Genomic DNA, 5,104 nt, shown 5'->3' with positions numbered 1-5,104 from the left:
CACTCCCAGGAAACCCACGCCCTCAAAGACAGCTTTATGTTTTAACTGAAAAACAGAAATCTTTCACACAGTGAGAGGTATTGACGTTAATCTGAAGTAACTTGATCAAGACTTAACTTTGATAACAGATGCATTATTAATGGGAGATGCTTGCTGAGGGATGTCTCTTTAAGAGGGAGGATGGGTGTAGTACGGTTTATCCTGTACTCACTGAGGGAGTGGTTCCCTGGTGATTGCAGTTTGCTTGTTCCAATTGAACCTGACCCCACCCTCCAACAGTAACTTCACTTCTTCCCGTGAGAGGGAGAATAAAAGATCCGCCAAGGAGCTGGGAACTGGGTTTGCCAGCAGCAGGCAGCTTTCCCCACTGCACTGGAAAGGTAAGGCACACCAGGTTTGCTTTTGTTGTAAATTAACATCAGAAATTCTGGAAGTTTATGGAGTAAAGACTGTCTGAAGGAGGAAGTGGGGGATTATCCGTGTGGGGTGAAATGGATGGGGGAAGACCCAGCTGGGCAAAGGATAGGGTTCCGTCTGTTTCTGGAACCAAATGTGAGGTGAAGAGTATGCGAGCTTTCTGGTCAAAGCGATTGATTAATTTGATTTAATGATTACTGCTGAATATTCTGGAGAGAATTCCCTGAGATCCTGAAGCTGGAATCAAGAAGAGTTGAGAGATTTGGCAATGCCAGTGGGTAAGGATGACCGGGGACAGAGGTGATGGTTCCACTGACTGGGCAGAGACATGAGGGGCTGCTCAGGGCTGTTATACCCATCAAACAGCAGATTCTAAGCAGAATGAGGGATTAATTGAATCACCCTGCTGTTCACAGATTCTGGATCAGTGGTGCTGGAAGAACACAGCAGGTCAGGCAGCATCCGAGGAGCAGTAAAATCGACATTTCGGGCAAAAGCCCTTCATCAGGAAATGCTGGGCTGGTCAAAGGATCAAGCCCACACAGTGAATGATAAATGGCAGAGGATGGGGAAATAGAACGTGGGAGGAAGGAGATTGTGAATTCAGGGCTCTGGTTCAAAATCCCTCAATGGTTCAGTCAGAGTCTGATTAAACTAAAATAGGAATTTAGTTTTCTTCAACTTGTGATATAACTAATGCCATGGAGACATGAGACATGTTCACAAAGATAATATTTAGGATGAGACTTTAGTAACTGGAGGCCACAAAATTTGACATCAGTAACAAAAACACCAAAGGGAGAATGGGGATTTCTTCCTGTAGTGAGTTGTAATTTGGAATGTGCTGTCAGAAATGAGACTGGAAGCAGGTTCAGAAAGAAATTGGCTGAACATTTCCATGGGAGAATTACTCAAGACAATGAGGAATGGACAAAGGGAGTGTGACCAAAGACTGAGCATTAACACGCTGGGCTGGTGAATGTCCTGGTTGTATGGTTCTATTTCTTTCCAATTGAAACATTTAAATCCCACAGCATTTTCCTGTTTAAAGTTTTGCACCTGATGAAGTTACTGAATTGTGTAACTGCAGGGGGCTGGCAGATTGCCCGCTACCAGGGCACCATTCTGAGTCACTACGTGGAGGGACAGGGTTCTTACTGGGACACACTCCACCTGGGATTTTATTCAGGAGCTTTGAGAAACTTCAGCTTAACATTCTCATTCTGGAGCGAATGCAACATTTGATTTGATTATTACTTTCATGTGTACTGAGCTGCAGTGAAAGGTGTTGTCTGTACTATACAAGTGTGTCAGGGTAAACAGAACCGAGTGCAGGGTAACAGTGTTACTGCTGCCAAGAAGGTGCAGAGGGAGATCAACGCTAACATTAAAGTCTGAGAACAGTGGGGAAGAAACTGTTCTAGGATCTTTCTTCTTCCGTCAGAAGGCCGTCTAATCTGGGGCGACCTTTGACTGAGGCAGTGGGAAGTGTAGATGGAGTCAGTGAATGGAAGCATGGTTTACTTGATGGACTGGGCTCTCTAATGACTCTCTATAGTTTCTTGTGGTCCTGGGAAGGGCAGTTGCCATGCCATGCTGTGATGCATCCAGACAGGATGCTGTCTGTGGTGCATCGATAAAAATTGGTTAGAATCCTTGTGGCCACACTGAATTTCCTTAGCCTCCTGTCGGTATGTGGACTGCTGTAGTTTGAGAAGGCAGCAGTTTACCACCTTTTCCAGGGACAATTAGGGAGGGACAGCAGGTGCTAGTCCAGTCAGTGGTGCCCACATCCTGGTAGTGAATTTTACAAATGTCAGGCTGAAAACTGCTGAGATTATAAGATGTTCTGCTCCGTTTGGTTTGTATCTTTGTTTCAGTATCTGTGCCAAAGAACAATTCAAAACAACATGAAATGTGCCGATAAAATACATTATTAACTGAGCACATTCCAAATGAGACCTGCCCAGCTTTAGCGATTAACAGGCTGCTTCCCCTCCCACTGCAAGAAAACCTGATTTTGAGATTTTCTAATCAGCCCGTTCAGAGAACCAGCTCAGCGACAGCTGGGTCTCCTCCTACTGTCTGTGCCTGATGTACAGTGAATAGGCAGGACTGAGCTACTCTGTGTCAGCTAGAAATTCAGACAAAACTTCTGATTCAAACGTTACTAAAGATCACTTCGTCTCAGGTCCAGTTGTGTGCAAATTGTTGGAATCCACAATTCCTGATAATATCAATAAACATTTCACATTAAATAAAACACTGTAGAGGAGATTGACCAGGATGGTGCCTGGGCTGGAGAGTCTCAGTTAGGAAGAAACATTGGGCAGACTGGGGTGGTTTTGTCAGAACAGAGAAAATTGGTTAGGAGCATAGTTGAGATGTATAACATTTGAGGGACATAGATAGGGTAGACAGGAAGAGAGATTTCCTTTTGCTGGGGGGATCAGTGATCAGGGGAATAGGTTTAAGGTAAGGGGCAGGAGGGATGGAGAGAATGTCAGGAAAAATATCCTCCCTCAGAAGGTGGTGGGAATCTGAAACTCAGTGCCTGTGAGGATGGTAAAGTTAAACCCCCTCCCCCCAATATTGAAGAAGTATTCTTCAGATATGCATTTGTGGGTAATTCCAAGACATGTACAGCTCTGAGCCAAGTGCTGGAAAATGGGATTGGAATTGTTAGATCTGAAATACAAACAGAAATTCTCGTGAAATTCTGCAAATCTGGTAGCATCTGTGGCAGGAAAGCAGAGTTAATGTTTCGAGATCGGAGATTTTTCATCAGAACTGATTAGGAAATACCGAGTGGATGATCCATCTCCTCCAGTGGTCCCCAGCGTTACACATACCAGTCTCCAGCCAATTTGATTTACTCCACATTATATCAAGAAACAATTGGAGACACCGGATACTGCAAAAGCTACGGGCCCTGTCAACATTCCGGCAATAGTACTGAAGATTTGTGCTCCTGAACTTGTTGCGTCCCCTGGCCAAGCTGTTCCAGTACAGTTCCAACACTGGCATCTACCCGACAATGTGGAAAATTGCCCACAAAAGCAAGACAAATCCAACACAACCAATTACTACCCCCATCAGTCTACTCTCGATCATCAGGAAAGTGATGGACAGTGTCATCAAAAGTGCTATCAAGCAGCACCTACTCAGTGACGCCCAGTTTGGGTTCCCCCAGGGGCACTGGTTTAAACATGGACAAAAGAGCTGAATTCTAGAGGGGAGGGTAGAGGGACTGCCCTTGACATCAAGGCTGTATTCAACTGAGCGTGGCATCAAAGAGCCCTGGAATCAATGGGTATCAGGGGGCAAACCCTCTAGTGCTTAGAATCTTACCTGACATGTAGGAAGATGGTTGTCTTGTTGGAGGTCAGTCATCTCAGCTCTTGGACATCTCTGCAGGGATCCCTCAGGTTGGTGTCCAAGGCCCAACCACCTTCAGCTGTTTCATCAATGGCCTTCCCTCCCTGAGGCCGGAAGTGGGGATGTTCACCAATGATTGCGCAATGTTCAGGACCATCTGTGACTCAGATACTAAAGCAGTCCATGTTCAAATGCAACAGGATCTGGACAATATCCAAGCTTGGGCTGACAAGTTACATTCACACCGCACAAATGCCAGGCAATGACCATCTCCAATAACAAACAATCTAACCATGCCCCTTGGCATTCTGAATCCCTCACTGTCACAGGGGTTACAATTGATGAGAAGTTGAACTAGACTAGCCAACTCAACACAGTGGCTACAAGAGAAGGTCAGAAACTGAGAATCCAGTGGTGAGTAACTCACCATCCCTCTCCCCAAAACCTGTCCACCATCTCCAAGACACAAGTCAGAAGTGTGATGGAATACTCCCCACTTGCCTGGATAGGTGCAGCTCCAACAACATTTTAAAAGGTTTGACACCATCCAGGGCAAAGCAGCCACTTGATTGGCACCACATCCACAAACATCTACTCCCTTCACCACCGACACTCAGTAGCAGCAGTGTGTACCATCTACAGGGTGCACTGCAAAAACTCACCAAAGATCTTCAGACAGCACCTTCCAAACCCCTAATGATAAGCTTTGCTGTATATCCAACCCTGTGCTGACTCTGTCCTAGAAGTGTTTGATGGGAACAGTTTTTAAAAGTGAAGGTAAAACTTCGCTCTGAGTAGAGGGACTGTGCGCTGTCTAAACAGTTGCAACCCTCTGAATGTTCACTTTCATGAACAGGGAATGCTTCAGAAGCCTAAAGTTGAACAAAAAGACAATGCTGGTACTGAGCAAGGTTTAGCTGTCGGTTGCTGGCTAGCTTCCTTTCATTGTGAACAGCTGGTGATTTGAACAATGCTCTGTGTGATTCAGAACGAGCTCTGCTGAGGGTCATGGGTGTATTGGGAAGTTGGTTAGTGACCACAGCAATGAAGCTAACCATTTTGCTGACAGCAGAATTGAATCATCAATGCAATACTAACCAGCAGGATTGGAAATGTGTTGCTGGAAAAGCGCAGCAGGTCAGGCAGCATCCAGGGAACAGGAGAATCGACGTTTCGGGCATAAGCCCTTCTTCAGGAATGAGGAAAGTTTGTCCAGCAGGCTAAGATAAAAGGTAGGGAGGAGGGACTTGGGGGAAGGGCGTCGGAAATGTGATAGGTGAAAGAGGTCAAGGTGAGAGTGATAGGTCAG

General features: G+C 45.7%; 1 protein-coding gene across 1 annotated transcript in view; it reads left to right on the top strand.

Moving 5' to 3' along the window:
• The first annotated feature begins 303 nt into the window (after positions 1-303).
• LOC122539706 (tensin-4-like) overlaps positions 304-5,104 on the top strand; it is a 36,243-nt gene continuing 31,442 nt past the window's right edge. Inside the window, exon 1 of the mRNA XM_043674712.1 lies at positions 304-380. The gene's annotated coding sequence lies outside the window, so the exon portion shown is untranslated. The remainder of the gene's footprint in view (positions 381-5,104) is intronic.

This window comes from Chiloscyllium plagiosum, chromosome 33 (genome assembly GCF_004010195.1).
Source record: "Chiloscyllium plagiosum isolate BGI_BamShark_2017 chromosome 33, ASM401019v2, whole genome shotgun sequence".
Classification (NCBI taxonomy): Eukaryota; Metazoa; Chordata; class Chondrichthyes; order Orectolobiformes; family Hemiscylliidae; genus Chiloscyllium; species Chiloscyllium plagiosum.
Note: the sequence above shows the minus strand (reverse complement) of the source record. Positions and strands in the feature narration are given on the sequence as shown.